Genomic DNA, 22,721 nt, shown 5'->3' with positions numbered 1-22,721 from the left:
GAGAATCAAAGATACGGAAAGAGAGGCGTGGAATCAGAGGCGCGGAATCAGAGGCAGGGAATCAGAGGCAGGGAATCAGAGGCAGGGAATCAGAGGCAGGGAATCAGAGGCAGGGAATCAGAGGCGGGGAATCAGAGGCGGGGAATCAGAGGCGGGGAATCTGAGGCGGGGAATCTGAGGCGGGGAATCCGAGGCGGGGAATCTGAGGCGGGGAATCTGAGGCGGGGAAACTGAGGCGGGGAATCTGAGGCAGGGAATCTGAGGTGGGGAATCTGAGGAGGGGAATCTGAGGCGGGGAATCTGAGGCGGGGAATCTGAGGCGGTGAATCTGAGGCAGGGAATCTGAGGCGGGGAATCAGAGCCGGGGAATCTGAGGCGGGGAATCTGAGGTGGGGAATCTGAGGAGGGGAATCTGAGGCGGGGAATCTGAGGCGGGGAATCTGAGGCGGTGAATCTGAGGCAGGGAATCTGAGGCGGGGAATCAGAGCCGGGGAATCTGAGGCGGGGAATCAGAGGCGGGGAATCAGAGGTGGGGAAACAGAGGCAGGGAATCAGAGGCGGGGAATCAGAGGCGGGGAATCAGAGCCGGGGAATCTGAGGCAGGGAATCTGAGGTGGGGAATCTGAGGAGGGGAATCTGAGGCGGGGAATCTGAGGCGGGGAATCTGAGGCGGTGAATCTGAGGCAGGGAATCTGAGGCGGGGATTCAGAGCCGGGGAATCTGAGGCGGGGAATCAGAGGCGGGGAATCAGAGGTGGGGAAACAGAGGCAGGGAATCAGAGGCGGGGAATCAGAGGCGGGGAATCAGAGGCGGGGAATAAGAGGCGGGGAATCAGAGTCGGGGAATCAGAGGCAGGGAATCTGAGGCAGGGAATCTGAGGCAGGGAATCAGAGGCGGGGAATCAGAGGAAGGGAATCAGAGGCGGGGAATCAGAGGCGGGGAATCAGCGGGAGGAAAAGAGATGTGGGGAAAGAGAGGCAGAGAAAGAGGTGCGGAAATAAAGGCAGGGAAAGAGAGGCGGGGAATGAAAGGTGGGCAATCAGAGGCGGGGAAACAGGCGGGAGGAAAAGAGATGTGGGAAACTAGATGCAGAGAAAGAGGCACGGAAATAGAGGCAGTCAAAGGGAGGCAGGGTATCTGAGGCAGGGAATATGAGGCGGGGAATCTGAGGCAGGGAATCTGAGGCGGGGAATCTGAGGCAGGGAATCTCAGGCAGGGAATCAGAGCCGGGGAATCTGACGCGGGGACTCAGAGGCAGGGAATCATAGACAGGGAATCTGAGGCAGGGAATCTCAGGCAGGGAATCAGAGCCGGGGAATCTGAGGCGGGGAATCAGAGGAGGGGAATCAGAGGCGGGGAAGCAGAGGCAGGGAATCAGAGGCAGGGAATCAGAGGCGGGGAATCAGAGGCGTGGAATAAGAGGCGGGGAATCAGAGGCGGGGAATCAGATGCAGGGAATCTGAGGCAGGGAATCTGAGGCAGGGAATCTGAGGCAGGGAATCAGAGGCGGGGAATCAGAGGCGGGGAATCAGAGGCGGGGAATCAGAGGCGGGGAGTCAGAGGCATGGAATCAGAGGCGGGTTATCAGAAGGGGCAAATGAGATGTGGGAAACTAGATGCAGAGAAAGAGGCACCGAAATAGAGGCAGGCAAAGAGAGGCAGGGTATCAGAGGCAGGGAATCAGAGGCAGGGAATCAGAGATACGGAAAGAGAGGCGTGGAATCAGAGGCGCGGAATCAGAGGCAGGGAATCAGAGGCATGGAATCAGAGGCAGGGAATCAGAGGCAGGGAATCAGAGGCAGGGAATCAGAGGCAGGGAATCTGAGGCAGGGAATCTGAGGCAGGGAATCTGAGGCAGGAATCAGAGGCGGGATATCAGAGGCAGGGAATCAGAGGCGGGGAATCAGAGGCAGGGAATCTGAGGCAGGGAATCTAATGCAGGGAATCAGGCCCGGGGAATCTGAGGCAGGGAATCAGATGCGGGGAATCAGAGGCGGGGAATCAGAGGCGGGGAATAAGAGGCGGGGATTCAGAGGCGGGGAATCAGAGGCGGAGAATCTGAGGCGGGGAATCTGAGGCGGGGAATCTGAGGCGGGGAATCTGAGGCGGGGAATCTGAGGCGGGGAATCTGAGGCGGGGAATCTGAGGCGGGGAATCTGAGGCGGGGAATCTGAGGCGGGGAATCTCAGGCGGGCAATCTCAGGCGGGGAATCTGAGGCAGGGAATCTGAGGTGGGGAATGTGAGGCGGGGAATCAGAGGCATGGAATCAGAGGCGGGGAAACAGAGGCAGGGAATCAGAGGCGGGGAATCAGAGGCTGGGAATCAGAGGCGGGGAATAAGAGGCGGGGAATCAAAGGCAGGGAATCAGAGGCAGGGAATCTGAGGCAGGGAATCTGAGGCAGGGAATCTGAGGCAGGAATCAGAGGCGGGAAATCAGAGGCAGTGAATCAGAGGCGGGGAATCAGAGGCAGGGAATCTGAGGCAGGGAATCTAATGCAGGGAATCAGGCCCGGGGAATCTGAGGCAGGGAATCAGATGCGGGGAATCAGAGGCGGGGAATCAGAGGCGGGGAATAAGAGGCGGGGATTCAGAGGCGGGGAATCAGAGGCAGGGAATCTGAGGCAGGGAATCTGAGGCAGGGAATCTGAGGCAGGGAATCAGAGGCGGGGAATCAGAGGCAGGGAATCAGAGGCATGGAATCAGAGTCGGGTTATCAGAGGGGGCAAATGAGATGTGGGAAACTAGATGCAGAGAAAGAGGCACCGAAATTGAGGAAGGCAAAGAGAGGCAGGGTATCAGAGGCAGGGAATTAGAGGCGGGGAATCAGAGATACGGAAAGAGAGGCGTGGAATCAGATGCGCGGAATCAGAGGCAGGGAATCAGAGGCAGGGAATCTGAGGCAGGGAATCAGAGGAGGGGAATCAGAGGTGGGGAAACAGAGGCAGGGAATCAGAGGCGGGGAATCAGAGGCGGGGAATCAGAGGCAGGGAATAAGAGGCGGGGAATCAGAGTCAGGGAATCAGAGGCAGCTAATCTGAGGCAGGGAATCTGAGGCAGGGAATCTGAGGCAGAGAATCAGAGGCGGGGAATCAGAGGCAGGGAATCAGAGGCGGGGAATCAGAGGCGGGGAATCAGCTGGAGGAAAAGTGATGTGGGGAAAGAGAGGCAGAGAAAGAGGTGCGGAAATAGAGGCAGGGAAAGAGAGGCGGGGAATGAAAGGTGGGGAATCAGAGGCGGGGAATCAGAGGTGGTGAAACAGGTGGGTAAACAGAGGCGGGTAAACATAGGCGGATAAATAGAGGCGTGGAAAGAGATGGGAGAAACATAGTGGTTGGAATTTGTGTGTTGAAAATGAGGTACACAGAACAGATCAAACAGAGTTGTTGAAATTGAGGGAGGGAAAGAGAGGCGCGGAAAGAGTGGAGGGGAAAAAGCGGAGGCGAAAGAGAGGCATACAGACAGAGGTGGGGAATCAGAGGCGGGGAATCAGAGGTGGGGAATCAGAGGTGGGCAATCAGTGGCAGGCAATCAGAGGCGGGGAATCAGAGGTGGGGAATAAGAGGCCTGGAATCAGATGCAGGGAATCAGAGGCAGGGAATCAGAGCCAGGGAATCTGAGCCAGAGAATCAGAGCCAGGGAATCTGAGGCGGGGAATCAGAGGTGGGGAATCAGAGGCAGGGAATCAGAGGCAGGGAATCAGATGAATGGAATCAGATGAAGGGAATCTGAGGCAGGGAATCTGAGGCAGGGAAACTGAGGCAGGGAATCTGAGGCGGGGAATCTGAGGCGGGGAATCTGAGGCGGGGAATCTGAGGCGGGGAATCTGAGGCGGGGAATCTGAGGCGGGGAATCTGAGGCGGGGAATCTGAGGCGGGGAATCTGAGGCAGGGAATCTGAGGCGGGGAATCTGAGGCATGGAATCACAGGCAGGGAATCAGAGCCGGTGAATCTGAGGCGGGGAATCAGACGTGGGGAATCAGAGGCGGGGAAACAGAGGCAGGGAATCTGAGGCAAGGAATCTGAGGCAGGGAATCTGAGGCAGGGAATCAGAGGCGGGGAATCAGAGGTGGGGAATCAGACGTGGGGAATCAGAGGCGGGGAAACAGAGGCAGGGAATCAGAGGCAGGGAATCAGAGGCAGGGAATCAGAGGCAGAGAATCAGAGGCAGGGAATCAGAGGCAGGGAATCAGAGGCAGGCAATCAGAGGCAGAGAATCTGAGGCGGGGAATCTGAGGTGGGGAATCTGAGGCGGGGAATCTGAGGCGGGGAATCTGAGGCGGGGAATCTGAGGCGGGGAATCTGAGGTGGGGAATCTGAGGCGGGGAATCTGAGGCGGGGAATCTGAGGCGGGGAATCAGAGGCGGGGAATCAGAGGCGGGGAAACAGAGGCAGGGAATCAGAGGCGGGGAATCAGAGGCTGGGAATCAGAGGCGGGGAATAAGAGGCGTGGAATCAAAGGCAGGGAATCAGAGGCAGGGAATCTGAGGCAGGGAATCTGAGGCAGGGAATCTGAGGCAGGAATCAGAGGCGGGGAATCAGAGGCAGGGAATCAGAGGCGGGGAATCAGAGGCAGGGAATCTGAGGCAGGGAATCTAATGCAGGGAATCAGACCCGGGGAATCTGAGGCAGGGAATCAGATGCGGGGAATCAGATGCGGGGAATCAGAGGCGGGGAATAAGAGGCGGGGAATCAGAGGCGAGGAATCAGAGGCAGGGAATCTGAGGCAGGGAATCTGAGGCAGGGAATCTGAGGCAGGGAATCAGAGGCGGCGTATCAGAGGAAGGGAATCAGAGGCATGGAATCAGAGGCGGGTTATCAGAGGGGGCAAATGAGATGTGGGAAACTAGATGCAGAGAAGAGGCACCGAAATTGAGGAAGGCAAAGAGAGGCAGGGTATCAGAGGCAGGGAATTAGAGGCGGGGAATCAGAGCTATGGAAAGAGAGGCGTGGAATCAGAGGCGCGGAATCAGAGGCAGGGAATCAGAGGCAGGGAATCAGAGGCAGGGAATCAGAGGCAGGGAATCAGAGGCGGGGAATCAGAGGCGGGGAATCAGAGGCAGGGAATCAGAGGCAGGGAATCAGAGGCAGGGAATCAGAGGCGGGGAATCAGAGGCGGGGAATCTGAGGCGGGGAATCTGAGGCGGGGAATCTGAGGCGGGGAATCTGAGGCGGGGAATCTGAGGCGGGGAAACTTAGGCGGGGAATCTGAGGCGGGCAATCTGAGGCGGGGAAACAGAGGCGGGGAATAAGAGGCGGGGAATCAGAGTCGGGGAATCAGAGGCAGGGAATCTGAGGCAGGGAATCTGAGGCAGGGAATCTGAGGCAGGGAATCAGAGGCGGGGAATCAGAGGCAGGGAATCAGAGGCGGGGAATCAGAGGCGGGGAATCAGCGGGAGGAAAAGAGATGTGGGGAAAGAGAGGCAGAGAAAGAGGTGCGGAAATAAAGGCAGGGAAAGAGAGGCGGGGAATGAAAGGTGGGCAATCAGAGGCGGGGAAACAGGCGGGAGGAAAAGAGATGTGGGAAACTAGATGCAGAGAAAGAGGCACGGAAATAGAGGCAGTCAAAGGGAGGCAGGGTATCTGAGGCAGGGAATATGAGGCGGGGAATCTGAGGCAGGGAATCAGAGGCAGGGAATCTCAGGCAGGGAATCAGAGGCGGGGAATCAGAGGCAGGGAATCTGAGGCAGGGAATCTAATGCAGGGAATCAGACCCGGGGAATCTGACGCGGGGACTCAGAGGCTGGGAATCAGAGGCGGGGAATAAGAGGCGTGGAATCAAAGGCAGGGAATCAGAGGCAGGGAATCTGAGGCAGGGAATCTGAGGCAGGGAATCTGAGGCAGGAATCAGAGGCGGGGAGTCAGAGGCAGGGAATCAGAGGCGGGGAATCAGAGGCAGGGAATCTGAGGCAGGGAATCTAATGCAGGGAATCAGACCCGGGGAATCTGAGGCAGGGAATCAGATGCGGGGAATCAGATGCGGGGAATCAGAGGCGGGGAATAAGAGGCGGGGAATCAGAGGCGAGGAATCAGAGGCAGGGAATCTGAGGCAGGGAATCTGAGGCAGGGAATCTGAGGCAGGGAATCAGAGGCGGCGTATCAGAGGAAGGGAATCAGAGGCATGGAATCAGAGGCGGGTTATCAGAGGGGGCAAATGAGATGTGGGAAACTAGATGCAGAGAAGAGGCACCGAAATTGAGGAAGGCAAAGAGAGGCAGGGTATCAGAGGCAGGGAATCAGAGGCGCGGAATCAGAGGCAGGGAATCAGAGGCAGGGAATCAGAGGCAGGGAATCAGAGGCAGGGAATCAGAGGCGGGGAATCAGAGGCGGGGAATCAGAGGCGGGGAATCTGAGGCGGGGAATCTGAGGCGGGAAATCTGAGGCGGGGAATCTGAGGCGGGGAATCTGAGGTGGGGAAACTTAGGCGGGGAATCTGAGGCGGGCAATCTGAGGCGGGGAATCTGAGGCGGGGAATCTGAGGCGGGGAATCGGAGGCAGGGAATCTGAGGCGGGGAATCGGAGGCAGGGAATCTGAGGCGGGGAATCGGAGGCAGGGAATCAGAGCCGGGGAATCAGAGGTCGGGAAACAGAGGCAGGGAATCAGAGGCGGGGAATCAGAGGCGGGGAAACAGAGGCGGGGAATAAGAGGCGGGGAATCAGAGTCGGGGAATCAGAGGCAGGGAATCTGAGGCAGGGAATCTGAGGCAGGGAATCTGAGGCAGGGAATCAGAGGCGGGGAATCAGAGGCAGGGAATCAGAGGCGGGGAATCAGAGGCGGGGAATCAGCGGGAGGAAAAGAGATGTGGGGAAAGAGAGGCAGAGAAAGAGGTGCGGAAATAAAGGCAGAGAAAGAGAGGCGGGGAATGAACGGTGGGCAATCAGAGGCGGGGAAACAGGCGGGAGGAAAAGAGATGTGGGAAACTAGATGCAGAGAAAGAGGCACGGAAATAGAGGCAGTCAAAGGGAGGCAGGGTATCTGAGGCAGGGAATATGAGGCGGGGAATCTGAGGCAGGGAATCTGAGGCAGGGAATCTGAGGCAGGGAATCTCAGGCAGGGAATCAGAGGCAGGGAATCTGAGGCGGGGAATCAGAGGCGGGGAATCAGAGGCGGGGAGACAGAGGCAGGGAATCAGAGGCAGGGAATCAGAGGCGGGGAATCAGAGGCGGGGAATAAGAGGTGGGGAATCAGAGGCGGGGAATCAGATGCAGGGAATCTGAGGCAGGGAATCTGAGGCAGGGAATCTGAGGCAGGGAATCAGAGGCGGGGAATCAGAGGCGGGGAATCAGAGGCGGGGAATCAGAGGCGGGGAGTCAGAGGGGGCAAATGAGATGTGGGAAACTAGATGCAGAGAAAGAGGCACCGAAATAGAGGCAGGCAAAGAGAGGCAGGGTATCAGAGGCAGGGAATCAGAGGCGGGGAATCAGAGATACGGAAAGAGAGGTGTGGAATCAGAGGCGCGGAATCAGAGGCAGGGAATCAGAGGCAGGGAATCAGAGGCAGGGTATCAGAGGCAGGGAATCAGATGCGGGGAATCAGAGATACGGAAAGGGAGGCGTGGAATCAGAGGCGCGGAATCAGAGGCAGGGAATCAGAGGCAGGGAATCAGAGGCAGGGAATCAGAGGCCGGGAATCAGAGGCAGGGAATCAGAGGCAGGGAATCTGAGGCGGGGAATCTGAGGCAGGGAATCTGAGGCGGGGAATCTGAGGCGGGGTATCTGAGGCGGGGAATCTGAGGCGGGGAATCTGAGGCGGGGAATCTGATGCGGGGAATCTGAGGCGGGGAATCTGAGGCGGGGAATCTGAGGCGGGGATCAGAGGCGGGGAATCAGAGGCGGGGAAACAGAGGCAGGGAATCAGAGGCGGGGAATCAGAGGCTGGGAATCAGAGGCGGGGAATAAGAGGCGGGGAATCAGAGGCGGCGTATCAGAGGAAGGGAATCAGAGTCATGGAATCAGAGGTGGGTTATCAGAGGGGGCAAATGAGATGTGGGAAACTAGATGCAGAGAAGAGGCACCGAAATTGAGGAAGGCAAAGAGAGGCAGGGTATCAGAGGCAGGGAATTAGAGGCGGGGAATCAGAGCTATGGAAAGAGAGGCGTGGAATCAGAGGCGCGGAATCAGAGGCAGGGAATCAGAGACAGGGAATCTGAGGCGGGGAATCTGAGGCGGGGAATCTGAGGTGGGGAATCTGAGGCGGGGAATCTGAGGCGGGGAAACTTAGGCGGGGAATCTGAGGCGGGCAATCTGAGGCGGGGAATCTGAGGCGGGGAATCTGAGGCGGGGAATCGGAGGCAGGGAATCTGAGGCGGGGAATCGGAGGCAGGGAATCTGAGGCGGGGAATCGGAGGCAGGGAATCAGAGGCGGGGAATCAGAGGCGGGGAAACAGAGGCGGGGAATAAGAGGCGGGGAATCAGAGTCGGGGAATCAGAGGCAGGGAATCTGAGGCAGGGAATCTGAGGCAGGGAATCTGAGGCAGGGAATCAGAGACGGGGAATCAGAGGCAGGGAAACAGAGGCGGGGAATCAGAGGCGGGGAATCAGCGGGAGGAAAAGAGATGTGGGGAAAGAGAGGCAGAGAAAGAGGTGCGGAAATAAAGGCAGGGAAAGAGAGGCGGGGAATGAAAGGTGGGCAATCAGAGGCGGGGAAACAGGCGGGAGGTAAAGAGATGTGGGAAACTAGATGCAGAGAAAGAGGCACGGAAATAGAGGCAGTCAAAGGGAGGCAGGGTATCTGAGGCAGGGAATATGAGGCGGGGAATCTGAGGCAGGGAATCTGAGGCAGGGAATCTCAGGCAGGGAATCAGAGCCGGGGAATCTGACGCGGGGACTCAGAGGCAGGGAATCATAGGCAGGGAATCTGAGGCAGGGAATCTCAGGCAGGGAATCAGAGGCGGGGAATCTGAGGCGGGGAATCAGAGGCGGGGAATCAGAGGCGGGGAAACAGAGGCAGGGAATCAGAGGCAGGGAATCAGAGGCGGGGAATCAGAGGCGGGGAATAAGAGGTGGGGAATCAGAGGCGGGGAATCAGATGCAGGGAATCTGAGGCAGGGAATCTGAGGCAGGGAATCTGAGGCAGGGAATCAGAGGTGGGGAATCAGAGGCGGGGAATCAGAGGCGGGGAATCAGAGGCGGGGAGTCAGAGGGGGCAAATGAGATGTGGGAAACTAGATGCAGAGAAAGAGGCACCGAAATAGAGGCAGGCAAAGAGAGGCAGGGTATCAGAGGCAGGGAATCAGAGGCGGGGAATCAGAGATACGGAAAGAGAGGAGTGGAATCAGAGGCGCGGAATCAGAGGCAGGGAATCAGAGGCAGGGAATCAGAGGCAGGGTATCAGAGGCAGGGAATCAGAGGCGGGGAATCAGAGATACGGAAAGAGAGGCGTGGAATCAGAGGCGCGGAATCAGAGGCAGGGAATCAGAGGCAGGGAATCAGAGGCAGGGAATCAGAGGCCGGGAATCAGAGGCAGGGAATCAGAGGCAGGGAATCTGAGGCGGGGAATCTGAGGCAGGGAATCTGAGGCGGGGAATCTGAGGCGGGGTATCTGAGGCGGGGAATCTGAGGCGGGTAATCTGAGGCGGAGAATCTGAGGCGGGGAATCTGAGGCGGGGAATCTGAGGCGGGGAATCTGAGGCGGGGAATCTGAGGCGGGGAATCTGAGGCGGGGAATCTGAGGCGGGGAATCTGAGGCGGGGAATCTGAGGCGGGGATCAGAGGCGGGGAATCAGAGGTGGGGAATAAGAGGCCTGGAATCAGATGCAGGGAATCAGAGGCAGGGAATCTAAGGCAGGGAATCTGAGCCAGAGAATCAGAGCCAGGGAATCTGTGGCGGGGAATCAGAGGTGGGGAATCAGAGGCAGGGAATCAGAGGCAGGGAATCAGATGAAGGGAATCAGATGAAGGGAATCTGAGGCAGGGAATCTGAGGCAGGGAAACTGAGGCGGGGAATCTGAGGCGGGGAATCTGAGGCGGGGAATCTGAGGCGGGGAATCTGAGGCTGGGAATCTGAGGCGGGGAATCTGAGGCGGGGAATCTGAGGCGGAGAATCTGAGGCGGGGAATCTGAGGCAGGGAATCTGAGGTGGGGAATCTGAGGAATGGAATCTCAGGCAGGGAATCAGAGCCGGGGAATCTGAGGCGGGGAATCAGACGTGGGGAATCAGAGGCGGGGAAACAGAGGCAGGGAATCTGAGGCAAGGAATCTGAGGCAGGGAATCTGAGGCAGGGAATCAGAGGCGGGGAAACAGAGGCAGGGAATCTGAGGCAAGGAATCTGAGGCAGGGAATCAGATGAAGGGAATCTGAGGCAGGGAATCTGAGGCAGGGAAACTGAGGCGGGGAATCTGAGGCGGGGAATCTGAGGCGGGGAATCTGAGGCGGGGAATCTGAGGCGGGGAATCTGAGGCGGGGAATCTGAGGTGGGGATCAGAGGCGGGGAATCAGAGGCGGGGAAACAGAGGCAGGGAATCAGAGGCGGGGAATCAGAGGCTGGGAATCAGAGGCGGGGAATAAGAGGCGGGGAATCAAAGGCAGGGAATCTGAGGCAGGGAATCTGAGGCAGGAATCAGAGGTGGGGAATCAGAGGCGGGGAATAAGAGGCGGGGAATCTGAGGCAGGGAATCTGAGGCAGGGAATCTGAGGCAGGAATCAGAGGTGGGGAATCAGAGGCAGGGAATCAGAGGCGGGGAATCAGAGGCAGGGAATCTGAGGCAGGGAATCTAATGCAGGGAATCAGACCCGGGGAATCTGAGGCAGGGAATCAGATGCGGGGAATCAGAGGCGGGGAATCAGAGGCGGGGAATAAGAGGCGGGGATTCAGAGGCGGGGAATCAGAGGCAGGGAATCAGAGGCATGGAATCAGAGGCGGGTTATCAGAGGGGGCAAATGAGATGTGGGAAACTAGATGCAGAGAAAGAGGCACCGAAATTGAGGAAGGCAAAGAGAGGCAGGGTATCAGAGGCAGGGAATTAGAGGTGGGGAATCAGAGATACGGAAAGAGAGGCGTGGAATCAGAGGCGCGGAATCAGAGGCAGGGAATCAGAGGCAGGGAATCTGAGGCGGGGAATCAGAGGCGGGGAATCAGAGGTGGGGAAACAGAGGCAGGGAATCAGAGGCGGGGAATCAGAGGCGGGGAATCAGAGGCGGGGAATAAGAGGCAGGGAATCAGAGTCGGGGAATCAGAGGCAGGGAATCTGAGGCAGGGAATCTGAGGCAGGGAATCTGAGGCAGAGAATCAGAGGCGGGGAATCAGAGGCAGGGAATCAGAGGCGGGGAATCAGAGGCGGGGAATCAGCTGGAGGAAAAGAGATGTGGGGAAAGAGAGGCAGAGAAAGAGGTGCGGAAATAGGGGCAGGGAAAGAGAGGCGGGGAATGAAAGGTGGGGAATCAGAGGCGGGGAAACAGGCGGGTAAACAGTGGCAGGTAAACATAGGTGGATAAATAGAGGCGGGGAAAGAGGCGGGCAAAACATAGTGGTTGGAACTTGTGTGTTTAAAATGAGGTACACAAAACAGATCAAACAGTGTTGTTGAAATTGAGGGAGGGAAAGACAGGCACGGAATGAGTGGAGGGGAAAGAGTGGAGGCGAAGGAGAGGCGTAGAGACAGAGGTGGGGAATCAGAGGCGGGGAATCAGAGGCGGTGAAACAGGTGGGTAAACAGAGGCGGGTAAACATAGGCGGGTAAATAGAGGTGGGGAAAGAGATGGGTGAAACATAGTGGTTGGAACTTGTGTGTTGAAAATGAGGTACACAGAACAGATCAAACAGAGTTGTTGAAATTGAGGGAGGGAAAGAGATGCGCGGAAAGAGTGGAGGGGAAAAAGCGGAGGCCAAAGAGAGGCATACAGACAGAGGTGGGGAATCAGAGGCGGGGAATCAGAGGTGGGGAATCAGAGGCGGGCAATCAGTGGCAGGCAATCAGAGGCGGGGAATCAGAGGTGGGGAATAAGAGGCCTGGAATCAGATGCAGGGAATCAGAGGCAGGGAATCTAAGGCAGGGAATCTGAGCCAGAGAATCAGAGCCAGGGAATCTGTGGCGGGGAATCAGAGGTGGGGAATCAGAGGCAGGGAATCAGAGGCAGGGAATCAGATGAAGGGAATCAGATGAAGGGAATCTGAGGCAGGGAATCTGAGGCAGGGAAACTGAGGCGGGGAATCTGAGGCGGGGAATCTGAGGCGGGGAATCTGAGGCGGGGAATCTGAGGCGGGGAATCTGAGGCGGGGAATCTGAGGCGGGGAATCTGAGGCGGGGAATCTGAGGCGGGGAATCTGAGGCAGGGAATCTGAGGCGGGGAATCTGAGGCATGGAATCTCAGGCAGGGAATCAGAGCCGGGGAATCTGAGGCGGGGAATCAGACGTGGGGAATCAGAGGCGGGGAAACAGAGGCAGGGAATCTGAGGCAAGGAATCTGAGGCAGGGAATCTGAGGCAGGGAATCAGAGGCGGGGAATCAGAGGTGGGGAATCAGAGGCGGGGAATCAGAGGCATGGAATCAGAGGCGGGTTATCAGAGGGGGCAAATGAGATGTGGGAAACTAGATGCAGAGAAAGAGGCACCGAAATAGAGGCAGGCAAAGAGAGGCAGGGTATCAGAGGCAGGGAATCAGAGGCGGGGAATCAGAGATACGGAAAGAGAGGCGTGGAATCAGAGGTGCGGAATCAGAGGCAGGGAATCAGAGGCAGGGAATCAGAGGCAGGGAATCAGAGGCAGGGAATCAGAGGCAGGGAATCAGAGGCAGGGAATCAGAGGCAGGCAATCAGAGGCAGAGAATCTGAGGCGGGGAATCTGAGGCGGGGAATCTGAGGCGGGGAATCTGAGGCGGGGAATCTGAGGCGGGGAATCTGAGGCGGGGAATCTGAGGCGGGGAATCTGAGGCGGGGAATCTGTGGCGGGGAATCTGAGGCGGGGAATCAGAGGCGGGGAATCAGAGGCGGGGAAACAGAGGCAGGGAATCAGAGGCGGGGAATCAGAGGCTGGGAATCAGAGGCGGGGAATAAGAGGCGTGGAATCAAAGGCAGGGAATCAGAGGCAGGGAATCTGAGGCAGGGAATCTGAGGCAGGGAATCTGAGGCAGGAATCAGAGGCGGGGAATCAGAGGCAGGGAATCAGAGGCGGGGAATCAGAGGCAGGGAATCTGAGGCAGGGAATCTAATGCAGGGAATCAGACCCGGGGAATCTGAGGCAGGGAATCAGATGCGGGGAATCAGAGGCGGGGAATCAGAGGCGGGGAATAAGAGGCGGGGATTCAGAGGCGGGGAATCAGAGTCAGGGAATCTGAGGCAGGGAATCTGAGGCAGGGAATCTGAGGCAGGGAATCAGAGGCGGGGAATCAGAGGCAGGGAATCAGAGGCATGGAATCAGAGGCGGGTTATCAGAGGGGGCAAATGAGATGTGGGAAACTAGATGCAGACAAAGAGGCACCGAAATTGAGGAAGGCAAAGAGAGGCAGGGTATCAGAGGCAGGGAATTAGAGGTGGAGAATCAAAGATACGGAAAGAGAGGCGTGGAATCAGAGGCGCGGAATCAGAGGCATGGAATCAGAGGCAGGGAATCAGAGGCAGGGAATCAGAGGCAGGGAATCAGAGGCAGGGAATCAGAGGCGGGGAATCAGAGGCGGGGAATCAGAGGCGGGGAATCTGAGGCGGGGAATCTGAGGCGGGGAATCTGAGGCGGGGAATCTGAGGCGGGGAATCTGAGGCGGGGAAACTGAGGCGGGGAATCTGAGGCAGGGAATCTGAGGTGGGGAATCTGAGGAGGGGAATCTGAGGCGGGGAATCTGAGGCGGGGAATCTGAGGCGGTGAATCTGAGGCAGGGAATCTGAGGCGGGGAATCAGAGCCGGGGAATCTGAGGCGGGGAATCAGAGGCGGGGAATCAGAGGTGGGGAAACAGAGGCAGGGAATCAGAGGCGGGGAATCAGAGGCGGGGAATCAGAGGCGGGGAATAAGAGGCGGGGAATCAGAGTCGGGGAATCAGAGGCAGGGAATCTGAGGCAGGGAATCTGAGGCAGGGAATCAGAGGCGGGGAATCAGAGGAAGGGAATCAGAGGCGGGGAATCAGAGGCGGGGAATCAGCGGGAGGAAAAGAGATGTGGGGAAAGAGAGGCAGAGAAAGAGGTGCGGAAATAAAGGCAGGGAAAGAGAGGCGGGGAATGAAAGGTGGGCAATCAGAGGCGGGGAAACAGGCGGGAGGAAAAGAGATGTGGGAAACTAGATGCAGAGAAAGAGGCACGGAAATAGAGGCAGTCAAAGGGAGGCAGGGTATCTGAGGCAGGGAATATGAGGCGGGGAATCTGAGGCAGGGAATCTGAGGCGGGGAATCTGAGGCAGGGAATCTCAGGCAGGGAATCAGAGCCGGGGAATCTGACGCGGGGACTCAGAGGCAGGGAATCATAGACAGGGAATCTGAGGCAGGGAATCTCAGGCAGGGAATCAGAGCCGGGGAATCTGAGGCGGGGAATCAGAGGAGGGGAATCAGAGGCGGGGAAGCAGAGGCAGGGAATCAGAGGCAGGGAATCAGAGGCGGGGAATCAGAGGCGTGGAATAAGAGGCGGGGAATCAGAGGCGGGGAATCAGATGCAGGGAATCTGAGGCAGGGAGTCTGAGGCAGGGAATCTGAGGCAGGGAATCAGAGGCGGGGAATCAGAGGCGGGGAATCAGAGGCGGGGAATCAGAGGCGGGGAGTCAGAGGCATGGAATCAGAGGCGGGTTATCAGAGGGGGCAAATGAGATGTGGGAAACTAGATGCAGAGAAAGAGGCACCGAAATAGAGGCAGGCAAAGAGAGGCAGGGTATCAGAGGCAGGGAATCAGAGGCAGGGAATCAGAGATACGGAAAGAGAGGCGTGGAATCAGAGGCGCGGAATCAGAGGCAGGGAATCAGAGGCATGGAATCAGAGGCAGGGAATCAGAGGCAGGGAATCAGAGGCAGGGAATCAGAGGCAGGGAATCTGAGGCAGGGAATCTGAGGCAGGGAATCTGAGGCAGGAATCAGAGGCGGGATATCAGAGGCAGGGAATCAGAGGCGGGGAATCAGAGGCAGGGAATCTGAGGCAGGGAATCTAATGCAGGGAATCAGGCCCGGGGAATCTGAGGCAGGGAATCAGATGCGGGGAATCAGAGGCGGGGAATCAGAGGCGGGGAATAAGAGGCGGGGATTCAGAGGCGGGGAATCAGAGGCGGAGAATCTGAGGCGGGGAATCTGAGGCGGGGAATCTGAGGCGGGGAATCTGAGGCGGGGAATCTGAGGCGGGGAATCTGAGGCGGGGAATCTGATGCGGGGAATCTGAGGCGGGGAATCTGAGGCGGGGAATCTCAGGCGGGGAATCTCAGGCGGGCAATCTCAGGCGGGGAATCTGAGGCAGGGAATCTGAGGCGGGGAATGTGAGGCGGGGAATCAGAGGCATGGAATCAGAGGCGGGGAAACAGAGGCAGGGAATCAGAGGCGGGGAATCAGAGGCTGGGAATCAGAGGCGGGGAATAAGAGGCGGGGAATCAAAGGCAGGGAATCAGTGGCAGGGAATCTGAGGCAGGGAATCTGAGGCAGGGAATCTGAGGCAGGAATCAGAGGCGGGAAATCAGAGGCAGTGAATCAGAGGCGGGGAATCAGAGGCAGGGAATCTGAGGCAGGGAATCTAATGCAGGGAATCAGGCCCGGCGAATCTGAGGCAGGGAATCAGATGCGGGGAATCAGAGGCGGGGAATCAGAGGCGGGGAATAAGAGGCGGGGATTCAGAGGCGGGGAATCAGAGGCAGGGAATCTGAGGCAGGGAATCTGAGGCAGGGAATCTGAGGCAGGGAATCAGAGGCGGGGAATCAGAGGCAGGGAATCAGAGGCATGGAATCAGAGTCGGGTTATCAGAGGGGGCAAATGAGATGTGGGAAACTAGATGCAGAGAAAGAGGCACCGAAATTGAGGAAGGCAAAGAGAGGCAGGGTATCAGAGGCAGGGAATTAGAGGCGGGGAATCAGAGATACGGAAAGAGAGGCGTGGAATCAGATGCGCGGAATCAGAGGCAGGGAATCAGAGGCAGGGAATCTGAGGCAGGGAATCAGAGGAGGGGAATCAGAGGTGGGGAAACAGAGGCAGGGAATCAGAGGCGGGGAATCAGAGGCGGGGAATCAGAGGCAGGGAATAAGAGGCGGGGAATCAGAGTCAGGGAATCAGAGGCAGCTAATCTGAGGCAGGGAATCTGAGGCAGGGAATCTGAGGCAGAGAATCAGAGGCGGGGAATCAGAGGCAGGGAATCAGAGGCGGGGAATCAGAGGCGGGGAATCAGCTGGAGGAAAAGTGATGTGGGGAAAGAGAGGCAGAGAAAGAGGTGCGGAAATAGAGGCAGGGAAAGAGAGGCGGGGAATGAAAGGTGGGGAATCAGAGGCGGGGAATCAGAGGCGGTGAAACAGGTGGGTAAACAGAGGCGGGTAAACATAGGCGGATAAATAGAGGCGTGGAAAGAGATGGGAGAAACATAGTGGTTGGAATTTGTGTGTTGAAAATGAGGTACACAGAACAGATCAAACAGAGTTGTTGAAATTGAGGGAGGGAAAGAGAGGCGCGGAAAGAGTGGAGGGGAAAAAGCGGAGGCGAAAGAGAGGCATACAGACAGAGGTGGGGAATCAGAGGCGGGGAATCAGAGGTGGGGAATCAGAGGTGGGCAATCAGTGGCAGGCAATCAGAGGCGGGGAATCAGAGGCAGGGAATCAGAGGCGGGGAATCAGAGGCAGGGAATCTGAGGCAGGGAATCTAATGCAGGGAATCAGACCCGGGGAATCTGAGGCAGGGAATCAGATGCGGGGAATCAGAGGCGGGGAATCAGAGGCGGGGAATAAGAGGCGGGGATTCAGAGGCGGGGAATCAGAGTCAGGGAATCTGAGGCAGGGAATCTGAGGCAGGGAATCTGAGGCAGGGAATCAGAGGCGGGGAATCAGAGGCAGGGAATCAGAGGCATGGAATCAGAGGCGGGTTATCAGAGGGGGCAAATGAGATGTGGGAAACTAGATGCAGACAAAGAGGCACCGAAATTGAGGAAGGCAAAGAGAGGCAGGGTATCAGAGGCAGGGAATTAGAGGTGGAGAATCAAAGATACGGAAAGAGAGGCGTGGAATCAGAGGCGCGGAATCAGAGGCAGGGAATCAGAGGCAGGGAATCAGAGGCAGGGAATCAGAGGCAGGGAATCAGAGGCAGGGAATCAGAGGCGGGGAATCAGAGGCGGGGAATCAGAGGCGGGGAATCCGAGGCGGGGAATCTGAGGCGGGGAATCTGAGGCGGGGAATCTGAGGCGGGGAATCTGAGGCGGGGAAACTGAGGCGGGGAATCTGAGGCAGGGAATCTGAGGTGGGGAATCTGAGGAGGGGAATCTGAGGCGGGGAATCTGAGGCGGGGAATCTGAGGCGGTGAATCTGAGGCAGGGAATCTGAGGCGGGGAATCAGAGCCGGGGAATCTGAGGCGGGGAATCAGAGGCGGGGAATCAGAGGTGGGGAAACAGAGGCAGGGAATCAGAGGCGGGGAATCAGAGGCGGGGAATCAGAGGCGGGGAATAAGAGGCGGGGAATCAGAGTCGGGGAATCAGAGGCAGGGAATCTGAGGCAGGGAATCTGAGGCAGGGAATCAGAGGCGGGGAATCAGAGGAAGGGAATCAGAGGCGGGGAATCAGAGGCGGGGAATCAGCGGGAGGAAAAGAGATGTGGGGAAAGAGAGGCAGAGAAAGAGGTGCGGAAATAAAGGCAGGGAAAGAGAGGCGGGGAATGAAAGGTGGGCAATCAGAGGCGGGGAAACAGGCGGGAGGAAAAGAGATGTGGGAAACTAGATGCAGAGAAAGAGGCACGGAAATAGAGGCAGTCAAAGGGAGGCAGGGTATCTGAGGCAGGGAATATGAGGCGGGGAATCTGAGGCAGGGAATCTGAGGCGGGGAATCTGAGGCAGGGAATCTCAGGCAGGGAATCAGAGCCGGGGAATCTGACGCGGGGACTCAGAGGCAGGGAATCATAGACAGGGAATCTGAGGCAGGGAATCTCAGGCAGGGAATCAGAGCCGGGGAATCTGAGGCGGGGAATCAGAGGAGGGGAATCAGAGGCGGGGAAGCAGAGGCAGGGAATCAGAGGCAGGGAATCAGAGGTGGGGAATCAGAGGCGTGGAATAAGAGGCGGGGAATCAGAGGCGGGGAATCAGATGCAGGGAATCTGAGGCAGGGAATCTGAGGCAGGGAATCTGAGGCAGGGAATCAGAGGCGGGAAATCAGAGGCGGGGAATCAGAGGCGGGGAATCAGAGGCGGGGAGTCAGAGGCATGGAATCAGAGGCGGGTTATCAGAGGGGGCAAATGAGATGTGGGAAACTAGATGTAGAGAAAGAGGCACCGAAATAGAGGCAGGCAAAGAGAGGCAGGGTATCAGAGGCAGGGAATCAGAGGCAGGGAATCAGAGATACGGAAAGAGAGGCGTGGAATCAGAGGCGCGGAATCAGAGGCAGGGAATCAGAGGCATGGAATCAGAGGCAGGGAATCAGAGGCAGGGAATCAGAGGCAGGGAATCAGAGGCAGGGAATCTGAGGCAGGGAATCTGAGGCAGGGAATCTGAGGCAGGAATCAGAGGCGGGATATCAGAGCCAGGGAATCAGAGGCGGGGAATCAGAGGCAGGGAATCTGAGGCAGGGAATCTAATGCAGGGAATCAGGCCCGGGGAATCTGAGGCAGGGAATCAGATGCGGGGAATCAGAGGCGGGGAATCAGAGGCGGGGAATAAGAGGCGGGGATTCAGAGGCGGGGAATCAGAGGCGGAGAATCTGAGGCGGGGAATCTGAGGCGGGGAATCTGAGGCGGGGAATCTGAGGCGGGGAATCTGAGGCGGGGAATCTGAGGCGGGGAATCTGAGGCGGGGAATCTGATGCGGGGAATCTGAGGCGGGGAATCTGAGGCGGGGAATCTGAGGCGGGGAATCTCAGGCGGGCAATCTCAGGCGGGGAATCTGAGGCAGGGAATCTGAGGCGGGGAATGTGAGGCGGGGAATCAGAGGCATGGAATCAGAGGCGGGGAAACAGAGGCAGGGAATCAGAGGCGGGGAATCAGAGGCTGGGAATCAGAGGCGGGGAATAAGAGGCGGGGAATCAAAGGCAGGGAATCAGTGGCAGGGAATCTGAGGCAGGGAATCTGAGGCAGGGAATCTGAGGCAGGAATCAGAGGCGGGAAATCAGAGGCAGTGAATCAGAGGCGGGGAATCAGAGGCAGGGAATCTGAGGCAGGGAATCTAATGCAGGGAATCAGGCCCGGCGAATCTGAGGCAGGGAATCAGATGCGGGGAATCAGAGGCGGGGAATCAGAGGCAGGGAATAAGAGGCGGGGATTCAGAGGCGGGGAATCAGAGGCAGGGAATCTGAGGCAGGGAATCTGAGGCAGGGAATCTGAGGCAGGGAATCAGAGGCGGGGAATCAGAGGCAGGGAATCAGAGGCATGGAATCAGAGTCGGGTTATCAGAGGGGGCAAATGAGATGTGGGAAACTAGATGCAGAGAAAGAGGCACCGAAATTGTGGAAGGCAAAGAGAGGCAGGGTATCAGAGGCAGGGAATTAGAGGCGGGGAATCAGAGATACGGAAAGAGAGGCGTGGAATCAGATGCGCGGAATCAGAGGCAGGGAATCAGAGGCAGGGAATCTGAGGCAGGGAATCAGAGGAGGGGAATCAGAGGTGGGGAAACAGAGGCAGGGAATCAGAGGCGGGGAATCAGAGGCGGGGAATCAGAGGCAGGGAATAAGAGGCGGGGAATCAGAGTCAGGGAATCAGAGGCAGCTAATCTGAGGCAGGGAATCTGAGGCAGGGAATCTGAGGCAGAGAATCAGAGGCGGGGAATCAGAGGCAGGGAATCAGAGGCGGGGAATCAGAGGCGGGGAATCAGCTGGAGGAAAAGTGATGTGGGGAAAGAGAGGCAGAGAAAGAGGTGCGGAAATAGAGGCAGGGAAAGAGAGGCGGGGAATGAAAGGTGGGGAATCAGAGGCGGGGAATCAGAGGCGGTGAAACAGGTGGGTAAACAGAGGCGGGTAAACATAGGCGGATAAATAGAGGCGTGGAAAGAGATGGGAGAAACATAGTGGTTGGAATTTGTGTGTTGAAAATGAGGTACACAGAACAGATCAAACAGAGTTGTTGAAATTGAGGGAGGGAAAGAGAGGCGCGGAAAGAGTGGAGGGGAAAAAGCGGAGGCGAAAGAGAGGCATACAGACAGAGGTGGGGAATCAGAGGCGGGGAATCAGAGGTGGGGAATCAGAGGTGGGCAATCAGTGGCAGGCAATCAGAGGCGGGGAATCAGAGGTGGGGAATAAGAGGCCTGGAATCAGATGCAGGGAATCAGAGGCAGGGAATCAGAGCCAGGGAATCTGAGCCAGAGAATCAGAGCCAGGGAATCTGAGGCGGGGAATCAGAGGTGGGGAATTAGAGGCAGGGAATCAGAGGCAGGGAATCAGATGAAGGGAATCAGATGAAGGGAATCTGAGGCAGGGAATCTGAGGCAGGGAAACTGAGGCAGGGAATCTGAGGCGGGGAATCTGAGGCGGGGAATCTGAGGCGGGGAATCTGAGGCGGGGAATCTGAGGCGGGGAATCTGAGGCGGGGAATCTGAGGCGGGGAATCTGAGGCGGGGAATCTGAGGCAGGGAATCTGAGGCGGGGAATCTGAGGCATGGAATCACAGGCAGGGAATCAGAGCCGGTGAATCTGAGGCGGGGAATCAGACGTGGGGAATCAGAGGCGGGGAAACAGAGGCAGGGAATCTGAGGCAAGGAATCTGAGGCAGGGAATCTGAGGCAGGGAATCAGAGGCGGGGAATCAGAGGTGGGGAATCAGAGGCGGGGAATCAGAGGCATGGAATCAGAGGCGGGTTATCAGAGGGGGCAAATGAGATGTGGGAAACTAGATGCAGAGAAAGAGGCACGGAAATAGAGGCAGGCAAAGAGAGGCAGGGAACCTGAGGCAGGGAATCTGAGGTGGGGAATCTGAGGCAGGGAATCTGAGGCGGGGAATCTGAGGCAGGGAATCTCAGGCAAGGAATCAGAGCCGGGGAATCTGACATGGGGACTCAGAGGCATGGAATCATAGGCAGGGAATCTGAGGCAGGGAATCTCAGGCAGGGAATCAGAGCCGGGGAATCTGAGGCGGGGAATCAGAGGCGGGGAATCAGAGGCGGGGAAACAGAGGCAGGGAATCAGAGGCAGGGAATCAGAGGTGGGGAATCAGAGGCGGGGAATAAGAGGCGGGGAATCAGGGCGGGGAATCAGATGCAGGGAATCTGAGGCAGGGAATCTGAGGCAGGGAATCTGAGGCAGGGAATCAGAGGCGGGGAATCAGAGGCGGGGAATCAGAGGCGGAGATTCAGAGGCGGGGAATCAGAGGCATGGAATCAGAGGCGGGTTATCAGAGGGGGCAAATGAGATGTGGGAAACTAGATGCAGAGAAAGAGGCACCGAAATAGAGGCAGGCAAAGAGAGGCAGGGTATCAGAGGCAGGGAATCAGAGGCGGGGAATCAGAGATACGGAAAGAGAGGCGTGGAATCAGAGGCGCAGAATCAGAGGCAGGGAATCAGAGGCAGGGAATCAGAGGCAGGGAATCAGAGGCATGGAATCAGAGGCAGGGAATCAGAGGCAGGGAATCAGAGGCAGGCAATCAGAGGCAGGGAATCTGAGGCGGGGAATCTGAGGTGGGGAATCTGAGGCGGGGAATCTGAGGCGGGGAATCTGAGGCGGGGAATCTGAGGCGGGGAATCTGAGGCGGGGAATCTGAGGCGGGGAATCTGAGGCGGGGAATCTGAGGCGGGGAATCTGAGGCAGGGAATCTGAGGCGGGGAATCTCAGGCGGGGAACCTGTTGCAGGGAAACTGAGGCAGGGAATCTGAGGCCGGGAATCAGAGGCGGGGAATCAGAGGCGGGGAAACAGAGGCAGGGAATCAGAGGCGGGGAATCAGAGGCTGGGAATCAGAGGCGGGGAATAAGAGGCGGGGAATCAAAGGCAGGGAATCAGAGGCAGGGAATCTGATGCAGGGAATCTGTGGCAGGGAATCTGAAGCAGAAATCAGAGGCGGGGAATCAGAGGCAGGGAATCAGAGGCGGGGAATCAGAGGCAGGGAATCTGAGGCAGGGAATCAGATACAGGGAATCAGACCCGGGGAATCTGAGGCAGGGAATCAGATGCGGGGAATCAGAGGCGGGGAATCAGAGGCGGGGAATAAGAGGCGGGGAATCAGAGGCGGGGAATCAGAGGCAGGGAATCTGAGGCAGGGAATCAGAGGCGGGGAATCAGAGGCAGGGAATCAGAGGCATGGAATCAGAGGCGGGTTATCAGAGGGGGCAAACGAGATGTGGGAAACTAGATGCAGAGAAAGAGGCACAGAAATTGAGGAAGGCAAAGAGAGGCAGGGTATTAGAGGCAGGGAATTAGAGGCGGGGAATCAGAGATACAAAAAGAGAGGCGTGGAATCAGATGCGCGGAATCAGAGGCAGGGAATCAGAGGCAGGGAATCAGAGGCAGGGAATCAGAGGCAGGGAATCAGAGGCAGGGAATCAGAGGCAGGGAATCAGAGGTGGCGAATCAGAGGCGGGGAATCTGAGGCGGGGAATCTGAGGTGGGGAATCTGAGGCTGGGAATCTGAGGCGGGGAATCTGAGGTGGGGAATCTGAGGCGGGGAATCTGAGGCGGGGAATCTGAGGCGGGGAATCTGAGGCGGGGAATCTGATGCGGGGAATCTGAGGCGGGG

This window comes from Narcine bancroftii, chromosome 13 (genome assembly GCF_036971445.1).
Source record: "Narcine bancroftii isolate sNarBan1 chromosome 13, sNarBan1.hap1, whole genome shotgun sequence".
NCBI lineage: Eukaryota > Metazoa > Chordata > Chondrichthyes > Torpediniformes > Narcinidae > Narcine > Narcine bancroftii.
This window is presented reverse-complemented; position numbering follows the sequence as displayed.